This window comes from Hypanus sabinus, unplaced genomic scaffold (assembly GCF_030144855.1).
Source record: "Hypanus sabinus isolate sHypSab1 unplaced genomic scaffold, sHypSab1.hap1 scaffold_279, whole genome shotgun sequence".
Lineage (NCBI taxonomy): Eukaryota > Metazoa > Chordata > Chondrichthyes > Myliobatiformes > Dasyatidae > Hypanus > Hypanus sabinus.
The window spans coordinates 177501-202989 of record NW_026780928.1 but is presented as its reverse complement, the minus strand read 5'-3'; the positions used below and the strand labels follow the sequence as shown (position 1 = coordinate 202989).

Sequence of the window (25489 nt, the reverse complement as noted above, 5' to 3'; positions counted from 1 at the left end):
GTGTGTGTGTGTGTGTGTGTGTGTGTGTGTGTGTGTGTGTGTGTGTGTGTGTGTGTGTGTGTGTGTGTGTGTGTGAAATGCGAAAATGTACTTACTGATTTCCTACATATGCTTGTTATCTTCATATTTTATACATATTATGTGCGCTTCAACCCTAACATTTTCGCCACGTTTTAAATTGAATGTTCAGAACCGGCTCGTTTCCAACCTAAGTACTGGCGATGATAACGACCGCACACGATCGAGGAAAAATCCATATAAGCATATAACAATTACAGCACAGAAACAGACCATCTCGGCCTTTCTAGTCCGTGCCGACGCTGACACTCACCTAATCCCACTGGCCCGCACTCAGCCCATAACCCTCCATTCCTTTCTTGTCCATGTACCTATCGAAATTTACTTTAAATGACAATACCGAAAATGTCTGTACCACTTCTACGGGAAGCTGATTCCACACAGCGACCACTCTCTGAGTAAGGAAATTCCCCCTCCTTTTACCCTTAAAATTTTGCCCCCTAACTCTCAAATCATGTCCTCTTGTTTGAATCTCCCCTACTCTCAAAGAGCCTATCCACGTCAACTTGATCTATACACCTCATTATATTAAATAGCTCTATCAGTTCCGTGCTCAACCTTCTACGCTGCAAAGAATAAAGATATAACTTGTTCAGCCTTTCCCTGTAATTTAGGCGCTGAAACCCGGGTAACATTCTAGTAAATTTGCACTGTACTCTTTCTATTTTGTTGATATCTTTCCTCTTATTAGGCAGATCAATGCATTATGCAATTTTAGCATTACATCCCATCAACTATACTCAATGCTCTGATTTATAAAGGCCAGCATACCAAAAACTTTCTTCGCCACCCTATCCACATGAGATTCCACCTTCAGGGAACTATGCACCAATATTCCGAGATCACTCTATTCTACTGCAATCTTCAATGCCCTACCATTTATGATGCATGTCCTATTTGGATTATCCCTACCAAAATGTAGCACCGCACATTTATCAGCATTAAACTCCATCTGCCATCGTTCAGCCCACTCTTCTTATTGTCCTAAATCTCGCTGCAAACTTTGAAAACCTACATCATTATCAACAATGCCACCTACCTTAGGTAGGTGTCTTACGTAGGTACCTATATCTGCATACTTGCTAATCCCACTTACCACCCCATCATCCAGATCATTAATGATTATGACAAACAGCATTGAACCCATTAGAGATCCCTGAGGCACACCATTAGACACCGGCCTCCAACCTGACATGCAGTTCTCCACCACTACTCTCTGGCATCTCCCATCTAGCCACTGTTGAATCCATTTTACTACAAACGTACTTTAATGTTAATACCTAACGATTAAACCTTCCTGACTAACCTTCTGTGCGGAACCTTGGCAAAGGCCTTACTGCTGTCCATATAGACAAAATCCACTGCTTTACCCTCGTCAACTGTACATAACTTCTTCAAAAAAATTCAATAATATTTGTCAAACATGACCTTCCACGCACATATCCATGCTGACTATTCCAAATCAGACCCTGTTTATCCAGATAATTATATATATCATCTCTAAGAATACTTACCATTAAGTTACCCACCACTGACGTGAAACTTACAGGCCTAGGTTTATTCTTAGAACCCCTTTTTAAACAATGGATCCACTTGATCAAAACGCCAATCCTCCGGCAACATCCCCATTTCTAATGACATTTGAAATATTTCTGTCAGAGCCCCTGCTGTTTATACACCAAGTTCCCTCAAGGTCCTAGGGAATATCCGGTCAGGAGCCGGAGATTTATCCACTTTTATATTCCTTAAAAATGTCAGTACTTCCTCCTCTTTAATTGTCATAGTATCCATAACTTCCTTACTTGTTTCCCTTACCTTACACAATTCAATATCCTTCTCCTTAGTTAATACCGAAGAAAATAAATTGTTCACAATCTCCCCCATATCTTTCGGTTCCACATATAGCTGTCCAATCTGCTTCTCTAAGGGACCAATTTTATCCCTCACTATCCTTTTGCTGTTAATATACCTGTAGAATCCCTTCGGATTTATTTTAACCTTACTTGCCAATGCAATCTCGTATCTTCTTCTTGCTTTTATAATTTCTTTCTTACGATTCTACTTACATTCTTTATATTCCTCGAGCACCTCATTTACTCCATGCTGCTTATATTTATTATAGATCTCCCTTTTCTTCGAACCAAGTTTCCACTATCCCTAGAAAACCATTGCACTCTCAAAATTTTAATATTTCCTTTCAACGTAATAGGAACATAAAGATTCTGTTCCCTCAAAATTTCACTTTTAAATGACCTCCATTTCTCTATTACATCCTTCCCATAAAACTAAATGTCCCAATCGACTCCTTCTGCCTCCTTTCGCATCTCCTCAAAGTTAGCCTTCTTCAATCAAAAATCTCTACCCTGGTTCCAGTCCTATCCTTCTCCATAATTATATTGAAACTAATGCTATTGTGATCCCCGGACCCGAAGTTCTCCCCAACACATACCTCCGTCACCTGACCTATCTCATTCCCTAATAGAGATCCAACACTGCCCCTTCGCTAGTTGGTACGTCTAAGTATTGCACACATTTTACAAACTGCTATTCATCCAGCCCTTTTACAGAATGAGCTTCCCAGTCTCTGTGTGGAAAATTTCCCACAATCACAACCTTGCGCTTTCTACAAATATTTGCTATCTTCTTACAAATTTGCTCCTTAAATTCTTGCTCCCCATTTGGTGGTCCATAATATACGCCTATAAGTGTTACTACACCTTTCCCATACCTGAATTCCAGCCAAGTAGTCTCTCTGGATGTGCCTTCTAATCTGTCCTGCCAAAGCACCGCTGTAATATTTTTCTCGCACAAGCAATGCCACATCTCCTACTCTTCATCCTCCGATTCTATCACACCTGAAGCAACAAAATCCCGGAATATTTATTTGCCAATCACACCCCTCCTGCAACCATGTTTCACTAATAGCTACAACATCATATTTCCAGGTATCAATCCGTGCTCTAATCTCGTTCTCGTTCACAATACCTCTTTTCTGCTCCCCTAACAAAGGCAACCCGATCGATACAGCTCGCCAGATTTCACAACTTAATCCCTTCTGAGCCACAGAGCCATAGACAGTGCCAGTGACCTGACTGGTAAGACTTTCCTCTGATTGGTTATTTGCACCTCTCTCCTCCCATCCAGAAGTATCGGAAGTGGTCCACCTGTTATTCTGCGGATTCGCCACCAGGGGTCTCTGCATTGGCTCTGGCTGTTTAACCTCTTTCCCCTTCCTGTCTGTTACCCAGTTTCCTGTACCCGTCACCGTAGTTGTAAATACCTCTCTATATGTCTTCCCTATCACCCCCTCAGCTTCCTGAATGATCCGGAGTTCATCCAATTCCAGTTCCAACGCTTTACGCAGAGTGTCACAGCGAGATGCGTGTGGGTGTCACGGAATGGGGTCGTTTAGAGTCCGGTCGGTGTTGTGTCCAAGTCATGGTGAGGGGTGTGTAGGTGTCACAGTGAGAGCTGTGTGGCTCGCTCACTGCCTATGTAGTCTGTGAAGTGGCTGTTCTCTGTGTTTTGCAACCTATCGTCAAAGTCCTTGATCTAACCCACCTTCTTATCTGTCCACTCGATGAGTTTAAATTTCTCTTTTACCCCTCCTGCAGAGCAGAGAACGTACATCACGGAACAGAACAGACCAGTCGACCCTCAATGTTGTGATATACCTCGAGTTGAATCACTTCTGACTGCACAGCAATCAACTCCCTGCATATTAACGTCCCTGTTAAAGCGGCACCGGAACTCCTCTCTCCGTGCTTGTCAATGAATCTCACGTGACTAGTAAAGCCACCCCTCAATTTTGAATACTTCCCGGTTCATCACGACTAATACAACCGAAACCGGGAATGTTGAGCTGACGCTCCTGCCCGCCCTGCAACGGTGTCTCACTAATGTCTACAATATCATAATGCCAGCGGATGACCCCTTCCCTGAGCCCGGCGGTCTTTCGGACAATACTTCTCGCATTGAAACGGAGGCAGCTCAGAACATGAGTCCCAGCAGGCTCAACCTTTTGCTTCCTCACTTTGTCTGTGGTCTCAACAACATCTGCTCCATCAACCACTCCAACATCTGTTTTGACATTCTGTTTTTCATACCCCTGCATCGCTGGTTCTATCCCCACTCCTCCTCATCTTTATTGACAGAATTTCCCGTTGGAATATCAGTTCCAGACCAGTCCAGATGTAAACGGTGAGATTTGCTCTTGGCAGTGTAAAGGAAGGGGATGTGTAGCATGGCCTCCAGGCAGGTGTATGTGCCGCCCCCTATTGTTCACTCTGCAGAAGACAACTTCTGTCGGTGTCGAATCCAGATTCCGGTTGCAATCTGTGGACCCCGGGACTCAAGCTGCGTTGTGGCTTATTTTAAGCCTTATGCATATAAGGTCTATTGTACCTTCCTTCGAAGAGATCCAATGATCCCGCTATCAGAAGCCCTCACTCATCCCAGGACACCTGAGCCACGTGTTAAGCAGTGTTATCTTCCTATTTCTGGCCACACCAGCGCGTATCGAACTTCGACTGCTCACCCTGCTGCTTAAGATTGCTGAGGACCCGCTCAGAGTGGTAGTGTCCCTGACACTCGGGAGGCGAAATACCATCCACTAATCCCACTGTCGCACACAGAACCCCTTTTCTAATTCCCTAACGAATAATCCCCTATCCCACAGCTCGCCTCATCTCGCCCTCCCCCTTCCATTCTGAAACACAGTGACAAAATCAGTGCCAGAGACCTGACCTGAGATACTTCCCTCTACTTGGTCATTTGACCCGTCCCCCACCCAAAAGTATACAAAGCGGTAGACCAGCTATTGAAGGGGTGGGCTACAGGGGCACTCTAACCTGGGCCTGTCTGTTAAACTTAGTCCTTCTGACTGTCACCCAGTCTCCTGTGAACTGCACGTTGGGTCTAACATCCTCACAGTATAACCACCTCATCACACCTCAGCTTCCAAGCAAAAATGCCAATAATTCTAAGGCTAAATAAGGAACTGTGAGGCCACATTTGGAGAACTGTGAGCACTTTGATATCCCTTATCGAACAAAGCATGTGGTTATATTTGAAAGGTTTCAAAGAAGGTTCCCGAAATAAATTGCCTGTCGTATGAAGAACGTTTGATGGTTGTGGGCCTCTACTCGCGGGAATTCAGAATAATGAATAATGAAGGGTGCATATTGAAAGATTTCAGATTGTGAAAGATCATGACAGAGTTGGTATGAAGAGAATGGATCTAGGATCAGACGAAACAGCTTGGGAATATAGAGATATCTTTTAAAAAGGGGATAATCAGGAACTTCCTTCGCCAGAGCGTGCTGAATCTGCCGAATCCAACGCCGCAGGCAGGCGTGGACTACCAGCCATTCTGTATATTTAAGAGAGAGTTTGAAAAATTCTACATTATTGAAGGAATGAAGGCGCGAGTTTGGAACCAAGAGGACTATGGATCAGCTGTGAAACGACCAGCAGACTCGATGTCCTAATTCTCCTCCTGCGTCGTTTGGGTTTAATTGAAGTTCCTAGGTTACTGTGTGTCAGCAACTCAGAGGGTCTATTGTGGCCCAACACGTTCACGCAAACACAAAGAAGGTGTCATGTTTCCGCACGTCCATTTCCCAGAGTATAGTTAACTGTCACTTTTCTTCTAAAGATTCAGAGATATAATTGTGCAATGTCACAATTCCTTATGGACAGTCTGTAGTTAAAGCATTGTCGCAGAACACTCAGTGCTCAATCGTAAGAGTCCCGTCTCCAGTCCGACTGCTTGAGATTTTGGCTTCGGTTGGCTTGGTGCCGTATTGTTTACTTCGATTCTGAGTCTCCCACATGAAAAGGATGCCGCTACCTTGAAGGAGTCTGCTGGGTTAGCAGATGAAGTTGTTTTAACCCGCAGAGTTGCGATTACTCCGGATGGGAGTTGCCCAGAGAGTAACTGGGAGGATCAGGGGTACTTAGAAATTGAAAAAGGGACTGGTATGGAAAGCCTGGAAGAAGTAGATGTCCCGTTTGAATGTGTTCAGGATGTGGATGCACAGGGTACTGAACCTAGTATTGAAACTCAGGAAGAGTCTGAGGTATCTGATTTAGTTCAAAAGGAATGCAGTCCTTTTGGGGCAGATGGACTTGGTTCAGTGAAGAAAGCATTAACCTGTGGAAAGTGAGAATTCTCAGTTGTTTGTGTTAAAAGGTATATTACAAGTTAGTGAGGAGATGAAATGTGGTAATGTGAATATTATTGAAGGAGAAGGGAAAAGTGTTATTCCTAAATTGAATAAAGAAAATTTAAAGTCTGGATTGGTTTTAGAAGCAGTAACCAGGCGGAATGAACAATGGCTTGTTAACAAGGTGCATGTGAATCAATTCCAGTTTGTTTTGGAATTTAAAGGTAAACAACTCGCTGATGTTATTCAAGGACGTGATTTGGAGGGACAGAATCAAAAGTGTTATTTTGACACAGAGGGATTACTTGCAGATGTTAAACTGAAAACTAATAGAATGCAGGGTCCTGAAGATAAAATTAATGACTTGCTTAAAAATAAAGAATTGTGTGGAAGTTCAGAAAATAGACTGAGTTTGGAAAACATTGGTGATAAAATAACTCCTACGAAAGGAGTATGTGAAAGCCTTTTCCACACTGGTGAGCAAGCTAACCACGTGAGAGTTAAGTGGAAAAGAGGCAAAGGTTGACAGAATGCCACTTTAAATAACAGGATCTGGCTTTGAGTGAATTCGACAAAGCATGTAAATAATAAAGACAACAACATGGAAGATTGAATGTTAAGTTTAGAAGTAAAATAGAGGTTAGTATTTGCATAAACTTTTGTAATGTACTACAGTATAATCACACATGTATTAGTTCACATTTTGTAATACACCACACTTAAGCTAAGATCACAACCCTTGGTATTTGTTGGCTAACAAAGAAAAAAATAGGCGGTTAATAAATTGGAGTCTGATGCTACAGGAATTTATTATGATACAAGATATTAAAGGAAGTGACAATGTAATCGCTGACAGTTTATCTAGATGCTAAGCTGAAGGTATATCTGCATTGTTTTGTAGTTAAACATTTCTGTATTTTTTGCTAAACTCTGTAATCCTGTAAAACGCTGTACTCGCTAATTTTCTCCTTTGTTGAAAATTCCTAGAAGGATGGGGGTGTTACGAAGGATGAACAGCTCTGATAGGTAGAAGGGTGCAAGGTTGCCCATGTCCCCCTCCCCTGGGAGACTTACAAACCGTTACTGTTGCCAGGCTGTTAATGAGAGAGAAAGAGATGGAACAAAACATACTGGGACTGGAACATTTGCTTCAGACAAGGGTGAGATAAACGGAGGGAGGGAGACCATATTATGAGTCCTGTAAGACTCACGGCTCCGGAGAGGGCTGTTTACTTGGTACTATTCTGTTCATTAAAATTCCTCAATGGACAGCCGGAGTGGGCTAGTTTGATGGGCTAAACCATTCAAAACTGATTGACACCTGAGACCCCGTGAATAGGGATAAAACTGAGGTCTGGGGAGACACCCCTCAGAAACACCAGGAGACGCACTAGTGAGCACTGCTTAAGTTCTGGGACCCACGCGTAGGTGTGGGGGCATCGGAAACCGAGCGAAGGATCAGTCAATTTTAACTCACAGTGTTTATAACGAGGCCAGTGGGGGCTTGCGTGTGTGTCCACCTTTGCCTGGGTGACGAGTCCACCATAGATGAACACCCTAGTCCTAAAGGACAGAGTGGTCATACCTGAATGGCCACAACAACATATGGACGGATCAAGAACGTAAAGGACGTTTTGACTAGCTGTCACTGTTTGATCGTTCTCTCTTCTCTCTCTCTTTCTCTCTCGCTCTCTCTCTCTCTCTCTCTCTCTCTCTCTCTCTCTCTCTCTCTCTCTCTCTCTCTCTCTCTCTCTCTCTCTTTATACTTCCCATGTTAATTCATTATCCCCTAGACATCAAAAGAGCTTGTTTATTATTGATTATTATTATACCCACATTTTTAGATTGAGTACTGCTAAACTGTACTATCTGTATATTTGTATTGCTGTTATTGATTTGTATATTGTACTAATAAACACAGTTTTGAAAGTAGTACCAGACTGTAACGGACTCTTCTGTCTTTGCTGGTAAGACACCCAGTTACGGGGTACGTAACACAAGTCTCTATTATAGTTTGGGGTACAACAAATGTACCGACCTCGCCAGCTCTGAGAATGTTTGCCCAGTTTCCTACCTTAACTGCATGAAGTATGCAATCTGCCGTAGAATTTGCAATTTCCGGAAGACCAGACAAATGATCGCCTGAATTTACGACAAAACTACTCAATTTTAAAGCTGTTTTATTCCAAAACTCAGCTGAATTGCTATTGGACGGACGGACAGGCAGACGGACAAACGTACTTTAGTGACCCAGAAGGAAATTGAGTTTCGGTACAACCGCACCAACCAAGAGTAGTGAAGAAATATAGCAATATAAAACCATAAATAATTAAATAATAATAATTTAATCATGCCAAGTGGAAATTAGTCCAGGACTAGCCTTTTGGCTCAGGGTGTCTGACACTCCGAGGGAGGAGTTGTAAAGTTTGATGACTTCCTATGCCGCTCAGTGTTACATCTCGGTGGAATGAGTCTCTGGCTGAATGTACTCCTGTGCCTGACCAGTACATTATGGAGTGGATGGGAGTCGTTGTCCAAGATGGCATGCAACTTGGACAGCATTCTCTTTTCAGACACCACCATCAGAGAGTCCAGTTCCACCCCTACAACGTCACTGGCCTTACGGACGGGGCGTTATCTACAGAGATGGCCATTTAGAGTAAACACATACTTCAGTCCATTCTTCAGCTCTTTTCTGAATTTCCTCTGTGTCAGTGCATAGATACAAGTATTGGTGCACATACTGAGCATTTGCAACATGTGTCCAAATTGTTGTAGAATATACGCTGGGGAACTCAAATATCTGTCCTGATAAAAATAGCTTTCGGCTTGCCATTTCAGGGAATGAGCTAGATAGGGAATCCAAAATAAAATGAAGTTAGCTGATATTGCAAACAACAAAATCATCGATCTTCTGCGGTTTTTAACCTCGGTATCTTTCTGATTTTCGATGCTGTTCCGAAGCCCTCTGCGGTCTCTATTTGCCGCAATTATATGTCTGACTGTTAACCCACTTGATACTAGAATTAAGCCGATTGGTAACAACGGAGTTAAAATGCTATCCAGCAATTCGAATCCTTTGCACACTGATGACGTAGCGTATTCCCTGTGTGAAGACACAACGCCACGGGATGTTGTCGATAATGACGTAAGGTTCAATGGCAAAGTAAAACGGTATATTTCTCCCACAACTCACGAGAGCCACGGTCACCATAACTGCCGTTGCGGTCCTCTCGGTGCAGTATCGTTCCCGCAGCTGTTGACAACATATTGCGATGAAGCGATCGAAGGTAAAACTGACCGTAAACCAAACAGAACAGTCCCTCGTTACTACGCGAAATACCAGTGTCAGTGCGCACACAGGAGCGATGAGCAGGGTTCGGGAATAAATGTAGATATTGTTGGTCTGCTCCACTAAAGCAACAACGATGACCACCAGTAGATCCGCTGTCGCCATTCCAACCAGGTAACGGGTGATGCATTTGGAGAGTCCGCATTTCCCCCGAGAGAGGATCACAATCGCCGTTAAATTAACTACAAGAAATATGAAGAAAAAAAAACAGGATTATCGTTCGCTGCAACTGTCTGAATGCCCACGATTCCTTCAATGCAGGAAGTTCTGCTCTTCGGAAGTGAAAAGCAGAAATTCAAAGTGTGGAGGCTCCGTTGATGCACTTTGGCTAGAGTACCATTAACTTCCCGACAGTTTAGAGAGAGGCGTATAATTTTCACAACTCACCTTCCGATCGCTCCAGTAACCAGGAGCAACGCCAATTCCATAATTAGAGGTGAAACAGGTGAAGGGATTTCATAAATTTTAGAAGAATAGATCTGCGTGTCCAGATTCTACTGGGCGATCTTTTGAAATAAAGGATGCCTATCTGGAAAAGCAAGCGCCTGGAAAGTGGAAAGCAGAAATAAAGTGTGTGTAGTCTCTGCCGGTGCACTCCGGCTGGTGGACGAGAGCGGCAGTGGGTTGGCGACCCTCCACCAGTTTAGAGCGAGGCAGTGAGCCGTCCATCGCTTCCCAAACACAATTCCTATTAAGTTACAGTCACAGCTGATGACACGTCCCACAATAAAACATGATGTACGTATGTTGTTACAAGCATATAAAATAGATTGACAGCAATATTCCAGAGACCATTCATAATAAAAAAAAAATCTTCGCGCCAACTCATATCTAGCTGCAGCTAGCGGACTGATTGATGAACGTTCCTTTCTGGATTGGTAGAGTGTGTCTGGTTGCTTCTTTGTGTGACAAGTGTAACTGCAGGATTGATGTTAGGTCCGTTATTATTTACCATAAATGTTACTGACTTGGATTTCAATGTAGAAAACTAAATCAGAAAAAAATGTGGGCAATCCTAGGTTGCTAGCGTTGTTAGACAATAACTCTATCCAAGCTTGTAGATTGATATTGGATGGCTGGGGAATCGGTTGAAAATGGCCGGTGGAATTTAATGCAGGCTACTGTGACGCTGTCTGCGTAGTGAGGAAAGATGCAACAGGTAAATAAGCAAACATTGAATTTTTTGGAATTTAGTGTGCATTATTTAAAAGGGTCCTGGGAATACAGATCGATATTTCACGGGCAGATCGGCACGTATTGACCACTCATCACATAGGCCTAAACAATCAGTTCACTGAGTACAGGAGTTGGGACGTCATGTTGAAGCTCCGTGAGCTTCGTGAGGCCGTAGGTAGTATGTTCTGGACTGTTCTGGTCACCTAACTGCAGTTTTGAAATGTCAATAAGCTTTCAGGTTTGCAGCGGTAACTTGAAAGGAAGAGTTCAGGAAATGACAGCAAGAGTTAGAGGGACTGGTTGAATAGGTTAATAATTCATTCGTTTGACAGCAGGAAAATGATTGGTGATTTTTCAGGAGTATAGAAAATTGTGAGTTACGGACGGTGAATTCCCGAAGATATTCCCCATCATCTGAGTGCATCTACAAGAATTCATAGGTTTGAGGTGAAAGGTGATTTGTTCAAAAGGAGTATGTGCTGACGCTTATTCAACTCAGTGGGTCGAACAAATGTGGAAGTAATTGCCAGCGAAACTAGGAACTGTATAATTTCTGTGAAATTTGTCAGGCACATGCATGAGAGCAGGAAGGAGAGTGCGGAAACAGGACGGGGTGGGGATCTAGAGGGGCAGAAGGCCCTATTTCTCTCTAGTGATAATCAATGACGCCATGAATATCTCCACTCTTCTCAATTTCCAGTTCGTCACTACTCTAAGTATGTGCAAAACCGCGTATGCGTTCAAACTCAGATTTCAATCGCAATTCCTACTGCTCTTGCAGTACCCCCTCTTTGCCTATCGTAGAATTCGTAACGATGTGCAGCTCTCGGTTGTCTCCGGAAGGTCTGACGCCAGTCCCGTCGTGGAACTGGGATCGACGTGCGGCCCTCGGCTTACTGTCGGATGATTCACTATTCGATATCCATTGTGGAGCTTGTTTCTGTGCGTGGCCCTCGGCTCGTTTCAGAACATTTCAGCGTGATAACACGCTTTACCTTCTTACACTTTGAATCCTATTTGCAAGGCTCACTGCATCCGTCTTGAGAATAGTTTTATTCTATTCCCAATTCGTAAACATCTGTCCTTTGTTGCAACAACAGATCATTTCAATTCCTACACCGTCATTTTTATTGCCAACAGCTCCATTATTCAATTTATCCGATTAGCTGATTAATACAAGTATTCATATAACCATATAACCAGCACGGGAACAGGTCACCTGGGCCCTTCTAGTCCGTGCCTAACGCTTACTCTCGCCTAGTCCCGCCGACCTGCACACAGCCTATAACCCTACATTCCTATCCTGTTCATATACCTATCCATTGTTTAAAATGACAAAATCGAACCTGCCTGTCCACGTCAAATCTATCTATCCACCTCATAATCTTAAATACTTCTATCAAGTCCCCCTTCAACCTTCTACGCTCCAAAGAATAAAGACCTAACTTGTTCAAACTTTCTCTCTAACTTAGGTGCTGAAACCCAGGTAACATTCTAGTAAATCTCCTCTGTACTCTCTCTATTTTGTTGACATCTTTCCTATAATTCGGTGACCAGAACTGTACATAATACTACAAACTTGGCCTCACCAATGCCTTGTACAATTTTAACATTACATCCCAACTCCTATACTCAATGTTCTGATTTATAAAGGCCAGCATATCACAAACTTTCTTCACCACCCTATCCACATGAGATTCCACCTTCAGGGAACTATGCACTGTTATTCCCAGATCACTTTGTTCTACTGAATTCCTCAGTGCCCTACCATTTACCATGTATGTCCTATTTAGATTATTCCTACCAGAATGTAGCACCTCACACTTATCAGCATTAAAGTCCATCTGCCATCTTTCAGCCCGCTCTTCTGACAGGTCTAAATCTCTCCACAAGCTTTGAAAATGTACTTCATTATCCACAATGCCACCTATCTTAGTATCATTTGCATACTTACTAATCCGATTTACCACCCCATCATCCAGATCATTAATGTGGCTTAGTTCATTTCTGCGATATTTGCGTTGTTACCAATCAATTATTAATCAATTATTATCTGTATGCAATTACTCCTCCGGTGGCGATGATTGCAGTCTTTCAAGTAGCGGATGGAATGAGGTAGAGAACGACAGTGACGGTCGGAGATATATATCTCGGCAAAACAAGTTCTAACTTGCACGGGAACTGTGAGGTGGCGGGGTTTCCCTGCCACTGTGACCGTTGCCCCAGACGCCGGAGCTACTGCCTGGACGGTCTCTGCGCTCGCCGAATGAAACAGCATGAAGCAGGTTTCCTGTTCCGGATAGCATCGAATCTCCTACTGACTTGCTGAGGATTTCTTTTAAGGTCAGCGGTGCACATTCCATCGTATTCTTGTGGCATGCCATGTGCGGACAGAAAGCAGAATATTTTACCGAAATTAAATTTCTCAATTAACCCGAGATTCACTGGGCTTCATTCTTATCGACTGGCCATAAATCCATTTGTCTCGGAGTATTGGAAATTGTTTGTACATACATTCGCTGATTCAGAAGGCATGGGCTTTAGAGGGTGTCTGCGAAATGATGGCGTTTCGCAATGCTGAACCGGATGTACATTGGGCGTCACCAGTCTGAGGGCCACCACTCCCAGGGATTGCGATTTAACTGCTGGATCTGCAAGGACAGATTGCCGTTAAAGGTAGTTGTTGAGCGAGAAGGTTGAGCCACTTGTAACGCCTGCAGGGATCAGTGCCAGAAAGGATGTCAGTAGGGAGGGATATTGGACACGGCAGTGATGTGGAAAGTGATTCCTGCCGAAAGAAATTGGGGGGTGGGGTAGGGAATGAGAAACTTCCTGAGCTCCCGTTCGAGATGAATGAATTTCCGGAGGACGAGATGCTCGTGGTGTGTTCAGTAACGACATGAAGATTCTGTTCTCAGCTCTGACGAGGGATGAATTCGTGGTTGGAATTTCTCCAGAGGGTGAGGTATAGATATCGAGAAATACTTATTGGTTTCAGGGTGATCATCTCGTTCAGTCAACTGAAGGTCTGGAAAATCGTGTGTAGCATCAAACACCGAAACCTGCAAAATAATCATGATTGCTATCGGAGGTAAATGCAAGTACAGGAAACTGAGCCAAACTTCAAGCGTTTGAGGATATACCGCCTGGAGCTTCATTGAAAGATTTCCACGGGCTTCGGGCAGATCTGTCAATTTACTGCAAGAATGTGTTGTTCAGCATACTCTACAAAACGCTCAGGTGCTGTATCGGCGTTGAATGCAATTGTTACCGTTGTCCGCGTCAATATATTGATCTCGTACTTGTCAACTAAATATCATAATTATTTATTATGTCGAATATCATCAGCTAACAACCAGCATTGAAATACGAGCGGTCCACGGAAACGTACCTCTTTCACTTTCAGGAAAACATACTGTATAAATTTACTTCAATTTAACTGCCTTACTTTCTTTAGAGAACCGCTGTGCTCCGCCAAAGGTAAGAACTGATAGTTATGACGTATTTCGTGCTGATTGTTCATGTCATAAAAATGACTATATATGAAAATTTCCCAAATTTGGCAGCTTAACTTTCGTGCCAAAACAAAGCCTCCAAGACTCTTCATTTATAAAATAATAATTTGGTTGGCACTTCTGGTGGCGAGCTTGTCGTGCTCCACCAGGGGCATCTCGTCCACCTTTGGTCACCACTCGCCACCACCTATAACTTGTGTTTCCAAGTAACCCTGACCCTGGCACATCACCTCGACAGGCGGGCTAAATAAGGTGAGGGTAACCGGGAAACTATAATCCCGATAAGTTAGGGATTTGCCTACCCGAGCATGGGAAAACAGCTCCCGGACTGGGCAGATGAGGTCAACTACGAGAACCAAAGCCTATGAGGGCGGTGTTGCAAAGCTTCGTGGAGAGCGAAGGGCAAAACAAAGCATATGGTGCGTCACGGCTCTACGCTGCAGCGGCTGACGTCTGTAATGTTAGCGACATTTTCCCGCCATTGGACGGAATCTGTTAAGGCCGATGGAGCGCAGCAGCTGTCCCACAGCAACGGCCGTTTCACTGTGAACTTTATCCCTCCCAGGTTTACGTCACCGTCGCATCGACGGTCAATAATCTACATCAGCAAGCAACAATTGAAAATGCATCAATAATAAAGCAACAAACCAATTATATTAGGATATAACACAGACATATTGTTGCGGATTTTTAATCTTCACGATTTTTACAATCATTTTTATAAACCTGCTTACTGGTGAGAACTCTGTCAACATTCAAAAGAAGATGGCACCGCGGCTATTTCACAGAAAGAGGTGTTCAGTTTATCGCAATGTGCACATACAAGTAGATAGATATGTAGAGAGGTAGATAGAGAAGGATTATATTGATGAGGATTTTCTGGTCTGTGAGGAGCCCACTGGTATTTTCCTCATTCCCGGGCATCCATTACTCCTCGAGGCACCAGACTGTCACTACCAGTGCTTACTCGGAGATCTTACGGACCACCTAGGCCATAGGTGTCAAACTCCGGCCACATCCGGCCCGGCGTACAATTATATCCGGTCCGCGAGTTCATTTTAGATAGATCTGTTATTTTAATTAATGGCCCGGCGATATGAAGCCTATGATTGTCAGTTAATACCAATCATAAAAATAATGCTTGCTCAGCAGTCTTCTTCATAAGAAACGGAATTTGTGAAGTGAAACACTTTGTAGTTATAGCAGAGACTGAGACACATGAGAACAGGCTGAAAAAACGGTGGCAATGAAAGCTGCGTTCGCCCACGCCCGACTGATCCGGCCTCATGAAGCTGCATTTTGCCCCATCCGGCCCGGGACCTAAAATGAGTTTGACACCCCTGGTGTACAGCGTCCTATCACACGCGCCCGACTGATCCGGCCGCATGAAGCTGCATTTTGCCCAATCCGGCCCGGGAACTAAAATGAGTTTGACACCCCTGGCCAAGGCAATGTCTCTACTTGTCAGAGTTCCTCAATACTGCAAAGTTACTCTCACAGCTCATTCCGTCCTACGATCTCTAACACGGGGAATATCACTGCTTATTCAGAACTCACTACACTGATAAAGTCATTGATTTTTTTTCAGCCTCATGAGGGACGCAGCGCAAGCCAGATGCAAAACCATAAGACCAGAAAACCATAAAAGCTCCCTCTTCATAAAAATATTCTTCAGCAGAGTGACACCGTTAGTGAAGATGCCCAGTGATCAGTGCCCACATTGTCAGCGGAATGGCGGAACGTATTTCTCATGTCTTTATTCGATAATATCCACTCCCCTTTAGCAAGTAAAAATGTCGATAATACACATATTATAAACGGCAGAATCAATTCCTCAAAAGTGCAAACATTTAAAGATACTTATAGCACCAGGCACAGCAGGAGATGGATTGAATGAATTGAATTGAATTGAATTGAATGATCTTTATTGTCATTATACATAGGTACAATGATGGGGTGTACTGGACACAACTTCCGTTCATCGTATCCTTGTGGCCGTGATTTTATCGCTAATTCAGTTTAGAGGTCCACATACCTACGAGTTACCGAAAACATTAGTGGGACAGAACGTCATGGAACCTCGGCTTTTGCTGTTGATCTCAGGAGGAAAACTCACTCGTTATCTTCACGTGTTTATATTTGGAGACAATGGCATAGTTTTATTTTCGTATCTCTAAATGACATTCGAGATATTTGTTGCAAATCCTGTTACCCCTATTTTATTTCGGCACTCTCATGAAAATACATCCGGACGTTGTACGGCGTCTTCGCGGATAAAGAACCTCAATGACAAAAGTAGTTTCAGATAATTAAGTTTATTAAGGGATTGGACAAGATAGAGGCAGGAAATATGTTCCAGATGCTGGGAGTGTCCAATACCAGAGGGCATGGTTTGAGAATAAGGGGTAGGTCATTTAGGACAGAGTTAAGGAAAAACTTCTTCTCCCAGAGAGTTGTGAGGGTCTGGAATGCACTGCCTCGGAAGGTAGTGGAGGTCTATTCTCTGGATGCTTTCAAGAAGGAGCTAGATAGGTATCTTATGGATAGGGGAATCAAGGGGAATAGGGGACAAGGCAGGAACCGGATATTGATAGTAGATGATCAGCCATGATCTCAGAATGGCGGTGCAGGCTCGAAGGGCCGAATGCTCTACATCTGCACCCATTGTCTATTGTCTATAATGGAAACATATGAATGCCGAGCCTACAGCACTTACAGCTTTACAACTATATGATACTCTGAAGTCTTATGCCAGGTATGAAATGGAGATTATTTATGTTAAAATACCCTGTGTACATGTAACCATACTTTTAAGATAACTATTGAAGAAAATGTGCTGAATGCTGTGAATGAATGCACATGTTTTTAGTTGTTTCAGTTGGGCTGTGCGATGATGAAAAGGTAGCATCAGTGCAAATCACTGATCAAAGTCGGATGTAGTTAACCCGTTACAGTTCGGTCCTTGCAGAATTCCGGAACACACTCAGTTATTTGTTTGTGTGTCGGCAGTGAGGCCGATGACCAGGCGATGTGAGGGTCGTAGGTGGAGAGGAAGGGGTAACCAAATGTGAGATGTCAGGCTGCACTTGAAATAAGCTGATCAGTTTTAGACGGCCAGTTATAGAGCAAATTGTATTACTCTAGAATAGCACAGGAGGCATTCATCGATACTTTAATAGCACACAGGGAAATCCGATCTGAGAGAAGCTGGACAGCAAGAACATTGTTCGTTGGAGCTGAGCAGAATGACGTGTCAGCTTATGGATGTGTCTCTGGTCTTGCCAGGGTGAATACACTCAGTCTTCTTTTATTCCCGTAGATGTGTAAAATTCGATTAAAAATGGCATATGTCGGCAAAGAGCAGTCAGAAAGGGTGTAGCCAAGTACCACAGACCCATAGAACATTACAGCACGGAAACAGGCCTGTTGGCCCTTCCTGGCTGTCCCGAACCATTTTTCTGACCAGTCCCAGAGACATGCCCGTGGCCCATATCCCTCCATACACCTCTCATCCACGTCCAAGTTTTTCTTAAATGTTAATAACGTTTACAATGCCATCACTTACAATAACAGGTACAATAACATCATTTAAAAGCAGTTCAAGGGATGCATTATTTGGGAAGGTTAGGCACCGAACGCTGACAAATAGATCGAGCTTTGAAGGCACCGCGGTCATCATGGACGGCATGGTCTGATTTCATGCTGTACAACTCCAGCGCATGCAAAATGAGCAAACAGACTTTCATTGTTCCTACAGTCAGATTAAACCCAGTCTGCCATTGAATCAGAGACCTGATTTAGGAAGGATTCTTTAGCAAAATCAGGCGGCTGAGTGGCCGGGTGTTTCAGTTTCCTATCCTCTTGCATTCTATGATCAATAATGTAACTGTGCCAGCAGAGTCTGCAACTTTAGGCACGGGCCACCTCCGTTACCGACACTCAGGAGCCATAACAAGTCTCCTTGTACGTGTTGGACAGCTGAATCCTTTGCACACCTGAAGTCCGGTCGATGATCTTCAGTTCGCGCTGTTCGTTGAGCAGGATCGTTTGATCAGGGTAATTGTGTGTAAGGCTGCGCGGATCATTCTGCCAGCACTCCTCAATCGCAGTGAATTCACAGTGTGTCAGTTTACAGGGAACAGGCGGGCAGCTATAGGAGTGCAAAAGGAATCGGCAATAATGTGAATCCAGCAGGGTGCCAGCAGAGGACGTCAAACTCAAACAAAACATGTTCCGCCATCGACAGATTGTGATTTTTTATCCATTTATCGGTTCTGTGGGCACACGTGACACCAGCGGTTGACCTATGACCCCGTCAACAGAACACCTCCAGGTGACCAGGCAATGTCTGCAGCAACGGCAAATATGAGGACTCTGCGGACAGCCAATCCCCGTAAGGCTGCTGGTTACGTCAAAATCCCAGACTGACTGCTCAGTCTGTGTGCGCGCCAGACCACAGATAGACACGTTCAACATTTCACAAGCTGCTGCCCACTGGCATAAAGACAGGCGCTATGAAACATTTGCACTCATTCTGTGTGAACTAAAATATTAAAGGAAGGATGCAATACTGAGGCTTCATAAGTATTTAGTCAGACAACACTCGGAATACTCTGACTGGTGTCGGCAATTCATCTGAGAATGGATGCGATCGCATTGGCGATGGCCGAGATGACTGACACAAGAGTGATGCCGAATTGAAAGGGTTAACGTACAAGGAGCGTTTGATGACTCTGAGCCCGCACTCGCGGGAGTTCAGGAGATTGCAAATGGATTTAATTGAGATTATAGACTATTGGAAGACCAGGAATGAGTGGATGCGTGGAGGAATAATTCACACATTGTGGGGTTTGGGAACAGACTGCACGGCCTCAGAATACAAGGACGTTTCTATAGAAGAAAGACGAGGAGATAATTCTGCAGCCAGGAGGTGGTGAATCTTTGGACTTCAATCCCTCAGACAGCTGTTGATGCCATGCCATTCGGTATATGAAACAAAAAAATAACATTTTTTCCTGATTATTAACGAGTTAAAGTTACGGAGTAAAGGCAGGAGAATGGACGTGAAGGGAACAATAAATGATGGAATGGTGGAATGGCGGAGCTGAGTCCTTGGGCCGAATGGTCTAATTCTGCTCTGATTTCTTATGGTTTTGGTCAGTGACATCTGCTGGCTCTGACGCCAATCATTGTGATGAAATCCGTGATGATGATGATTGCTTTATTGTGGGCAGTGTCTTTGAAATTTGGGTAACGCGGCCATGATAAATAACCTTCAGAGATTGCTTGCCTAGCATCATCAGTCACATAACTAGGACTTGTGAGACACAGCTGCTCATGCAATCGTCCAACAGCCGCTGCCGTGGCTTCACGTGACCTTGATCAGGCTGCCAAGCAGGTACGACATGTATCGCAGTAGCGGCCAGCAGGCCAGTGGAGGGAAAGGACGCCTTTCATCTCGCTGGCTCCAGACGAATTCCCAACTACTCACTTATTAAATTTCCCGCATATAATGATTTTTACCATCTCCATCTCAATACTTGTTCATTTTAAACTTAAATATGGATTGTAATGGATTACCGGAACTGTAGCGGTTGCAAACAGAATATTGAAATGAACAATGTTTAACTTTAATATCGAAAACAGCATTCAGCAATTAAATGTATTTCCCGTATAAACGATAATGTTAAGCAATGCCCACGCAGTCGTATCTTCTATGTGCCCAGTCTACTAATCCTCTTCTTCATTGATATGATATCTGTTTTGTAAATGATCCCTGAAAGGAAGATCTGTGAATGAGAGAGAGAATCCCGGATGTCTTCTCAACTCCAAGATGACAGATTGCGGGGTATTCCGCATCGAGTCCTCTGAATTTTAAGCTGAAGGGTGAACAGTCACGGGCTGTGGTACATTTGGCTACGAGTGACGTAGATATGAAGTGTGACGAAGCTCTGCAACATTGGTTCAGAGAGTTAGGGACTACCTTTGAAGAACAGGCCGTCCTGGGTTGTGATCTCAGGATTGCTACCACATGACAGTAGGGACATGCAATACGAAGAATATACAATTTAACACGGGAATAAGAAACTGGTGTAAGCGGCTTGGTCTCTTCGAGGGAAGGTGAGCCCTGTACCTAAGAGACGGATTGCAACTGAACTAGAGGGGGACAAATATCCTGCTGGGGAGACCTGCTTTGCAGGGGACAGAGTGACAGAGTTAAACGAGAGTGCAAGGGATGGTAATCCGACTGTCAGAAAATATTTAAAAATGGATTGTGGAGACAGATGATGCTGAGACCTCAAGCATAAATCAAATATTTGAACATGTGCGACTAATGTTCTTTCTCCCTTAATTGTTCACAAGCTCGAAAGTGGCTTGTAGGCCATCGACATCTCTGATCTCCATCGTCCATTTGGGGTTGGCCGTCTGGTTGGAAGTCATCAGCGCTCCATCAACTGTGCAGGGAATGGGCGTAAAGAGCTTTACCAGAGCCCCTTTGGCCTGTCTTATCCGTTTCAACTGTGGCTGCGGAGACATAGGCTTGGTCTGTGAGGCAAATGTGCATAGCAGCGCATGTTCCAATGCCGGAAATGTCGTAGGAAAGGCAGATGAGTTAAAGGCACCTGGAATTAAAATATAATAACGCAGTGATTAGTGAGAGTTGCTTGCAGGAGGGGCAGAAAGTTCTGGCAACTTAATATTCCCTTTCTTTGGACGTGACAGAGCGGGAGGGAGAAACGTGGGAGGGGCGGTGTTGTTAGTCACGGAAAATGTCATCTCACTGCTCAGTCAGCACAGATTGGAAAATTCGTCTAGTGAGGCGCTAACGGTGGAACTGGGGAAGAAAGTGGAGATGGCCACTATAATAGGGCCCTATTACAAATCACGTATCAGTCCTCGGGATTCAGAGGAACACACTCGCAGATAGACTGTAGCAAGAAACATAAAGTTGCTAGAGTAGGCGCATTTAACTTTCCATACATTTACTGAGATCCTCACACACTGCTAGCTGTTTATATATTCATTTGCACAGTTTGTTGTTCATTAATCCTGTTCAGAGTTACGTTTCAATAGATGTTCTCAGGTGTGCCTCACAAGAAAACTACATTGGTATGCAGAAGTTTGGGCATCTCTGGTTTAAATTTCTGTTGATGTGAATAGCTAAGCGAGTAAAAGATGACCTGATTTTCAAAAGGTGTATAGTTAAAGATGTGATATTTCTTTAATTTTTAAGCAAGATTATTATTTATTTTTGTTTCAAACTTTGACAGGTTTCAAAATAACAAAAAATCGGAAAAGGCCCAAAGCAAAATTTGTGCATCCTGCATGGTCAGTACTTAGAACCACGCCCTTTGGCAAGTATCACAACTTGCAAACTCTTTCTGTCGCCAGCTAAATGTCTTTCAATTCTTGTTTGGGGGATTTCGCCTGTTTTTCCTTTCAAAAGGCTTCTAGTTCTGTAAGATTCTCGGGTCGTCTTGCATGCACTGTTTTTTTGAGGTATATGCACAAACTTTCGACGATAGGTCGGGAGACTGTGAGGGCCATGGCCAAACCTTCAGCTTGTACCCCGTGAGGTAGTCCATGGTGGATTTTGACGTGTGCTTCGGATCATTATCCTGTTGTAGAAGCCATCTTCGTCTCAACTTCAGCTTTTTTTCTTTTTTTACTGGCAGTGTGATATTTATTTCCAGAATTTGCTGGGATTAAATTGAATTCATTCTTCCCTCTACCAGGAAAGCGTTCACCGTGCCACTGGTTGCAACACAAGCCCAAAGCATGATCGATCCACCCCGGTGCTTAACAGTTGGAGAGGTGTTCTTTTCATGAAATTCTGTACCCGTTTTTCTCCAAATATACCTTTTCTCATTGCGGCCAAAAACTTATATTTTAACTTTTGCAGTCCACAGGACATGCCAAAATGCATCAGACTTGTTTAGATGCTGCTTCGCAAACTTCCGACTCTGAATTTTGTGGACGCACTAAAAGTTTTCTTCTGATGACTCTTTCATGAAGGTCATACCTGTGCAGGTGTTGCTGCCGCACAGTAGAACAGTGCGCCAACGCTCCACAGTCTGCTAAATCTTCCTGAAGGGATTGATTTGCATTTTTAGAAATCCTACGAGTAGTTCTGTCAGAAAGTTTTCTTGGTCTTCTAAACCTCAACTTGACCTTCGCCATTGTTGTTAACTACCATTTCTTAATTACATTACGAACTCAAGAAACGGCTACCTGAAAACGCTTTGCTGTCTTCTTATAGCCTTCTCCTGCTTTGGGGGCATTGTTTACTTTAATTTTCAGAGTGCTGGGCAGCTGCATAGAGGAGCCCATGGCTGATGATTGTTGGGACAAGGTTTGACAAGTCAGGGTATTCATTCAACTTTGAAATTTGTATTACCTGGCCGTTCCTAACGATTGCTTTGAACAAGCCCTAGCCTAACAAGCTAATTAATGTCTGAGCCTTTGGTAAAAGTTATCTGAGAGCTCAAATCTCTTGGAGTGCGCAAACCTCTGCATGGTGTTCCTTTCCTTATTTACACTCTAAAAATGTAGAAAACAAAAAATAATACACTGCTATCGCATAAAATGTTGAAAAAATGTTTTATCTTTAACTTTAAGACTTTTGGAGATCAGGTCAACTTCTGGTTACTTAGCTATTCTCAGTAACAGAAATTTTGACTAGGGGTGCCCAAACTTTTACATGCCACTGTTGACATTCCTATGACATTTTCCAACATTCAGCTTGCATCGTTGAATATTGGGGAATGAGTTCACAACCGAACAAAGTTTCGGAAAATTTGAATTCAATTAAACAAATGAATACAACAAAACAATCCGCCCACTTTCTTAGAAAGTTAGTTACATAAGGACAAGTAGTTGTTCATTTCATTTGGTTCACCAGGAAAGAACAGCCGTGTAACCTGTTCCAGGCCAAAGTCAACGTGACGACTTTCACTGCCTGCTGAAAACAAGCAGATTATTCAGTTCGTTTCCCATTGGGATTTGAGATCATTGCAGAGCGTGTTAGCGATAACTCCCCCGTAACTGGAGAGAATTCACTGAGAGGCTGAACAACGTCACTGGAGAGCAAGGAACGGGAAACGTAAGTGCTCGACAGCGAACAACTCCGGAACACCTGGATTGAGTTCAATTTAACTGTTTTCAATGCCGCCTGTCAGGTCAGAATTCCATTGGTAATTATGATTCTCACACATTGTCCAGCTTTACTTGTCAGTTTTGATCTCGGAAAACAGTCTGATGGAATGTGTTTCTATATATTGCTCCTCACTGAGTCTCCCTAATTACAAAATTAAATAAAATTACAAAATTGTTAAAAATTATTGTAGGGGTCTATATTTCCACTGGAGGGTCTTTTGCCCAAACTGTTTAGTTTACAATGAGCATGTTTCACTAGATGGCCTTTAGCCTAATTTTCCCATGATGCAGCGCCATAATAGAACGAGTCCCCGCGTATCTTGGGAGCAGAATTTTAAAATGCGCAGCGGGAGACGCAGCAGATTCCAATAGATTCAACTTTTCAGATGTATTAGCCTGCATAGCTGCCTACACCAATGCATTCCACAGATTCACCGCTCTCTGGTTAAAGAAATAACTTCGTCCTCTGTGTTTTAATTGGATGTTCTCAATACTGAGATTCAGCACCTTGGTCCTAGTCTCAGTTACAATAGGAAATATTGTCTCCCCATATTCTTAATCTGGACTTTCCACTGTCCGATAGGTTGCAATGTGTTCTTCCCCAATTCTTCCAAACTCCAGCAAGCACAGACCCAGAGCTATTAAATTATCGTCATACATTACGATCCAACTCCTTGCGACACACGACATGACAAACCAGGTCACAGTTCAATGTCATTAAAGCAAAACAGCCCTGGGGTAAAAAAAAGAAAGGAATCCCGGATTGCTTAATATTGGAATAGAGATTGAATGACTGGGATATTAATAACTCGCACTTGAGTAAGAATTTTGAAGATAAGCATTTTAAAATAAGTGTATCGTATAAAGCGTAAGGTATTTTAATTTGCTTGAGTTCATCTTATTCGACATCCTAACTCTAAAAGAACTGTGTGTAAATCCGCTGTAGCAAGATCCACTTGTATTTACTGTGGAAAATACTGTTCGGCCAGTAGGGAAACTGTACCGAGGTGTTGTAGAATTCGAGAGAAACTGGACCAAGGCAAAGTTATATCTCATTTGTTCCGTGATTTTCAACATGTGCTGAAGCTAGAAATTAATAGCCAGGCAAAATAAGGGCAATAGATCAAACAGCAGCCGGTACAGAAGGCAAACTGAAACAGTAAACAATGAAACACCACTGAAAGATAATTGATGTCCGGATCAGTAGACACGGACAGTTCACTCCAAAGATTTATGAAATGCAATCTTCGAGAATGGATCGATGAGTTTTCAGTACTGGATATTATGGTGATTTAATGTGGAAGGTAAAACACATCTTACAGAAGGGAATTAAGCAGACAATTTAATCTACAACAGAGTAAAGTAGTCTTCAAGTTAAAGGAAAGGAAAGACAGACTTGCTGGGAGCAAACGGATTGAATGAGAACTGCAACGTTTTCAGGGAGTTAAACTTTTCAATATGTTCGCAGCGCAGATGTGTCTTTATTTCCAAAAATTAGAGAGAATTACTTGACTCTTTCCTCTGAGCGGTACAAACATCTAAGAAGCTTCAAAACTAAATTAGCGGGGGGATTGCAGAAGAACTTTCATCTGCTGTCTGAATCTGGTCTGGGTCACTCCGTAAATAAATGTATTTGTGCAGCTGCTGAAATTCTGAGTCACAGAGCCTCAATTGTGAGCCTGAAAAAAGCCGGATAGACTTTGCCAGGTCGGTGGAAAGGTACCGCATGAGGATGAAGACCAGAGTGGTTGTCGCCCAACAGAGAAAGATACTCTCCGACTCTCCATCTCCGGATCTCGCTGTTTACCGCAATTTCCCCGTCCCTTCAGACCCCTGCGAACTCTGCTCGCCGCCAGTATCTGTCCGACGGTCAGAGCATTGAGGGTCAAAATGAGGAAGAAAGGAAGTAGCGGATTCAGCAGGCGGTTTGCCTAATAAAATCCCTCAAACGTTACCGAAAAAGGTAATAGGAGTTTACCGTAACACACCCAGTTGCCTCTCCAGACCGTCGTTGCAATTTCCTCGGCAGAGAATAGTGATTGCCA

General features: G+C 43.4%; 1 long non-coding RNA gene across 1 annotated transcript in view; it reads right to left on the bottom strand.

The window, feature by feature from the left end:
- Positions 1-20695: 20695 nt before the first annotated feature.
- The window catches only part of LOC132388222 (uncharacterized), a 13137-nt gene continuing 8343 nt past the window's right edge, over positions 20696-25489 (bottom strand). Inside the window, exon 3 of the long non-coding RNA XR_009510185.1 lies at positions 20696-20911. This is a non-coding gene — a long non-coding RNA (uncharacterized LOC132388222). The remainder of the gene's footprint in view (positions 20912-25489) is intronic.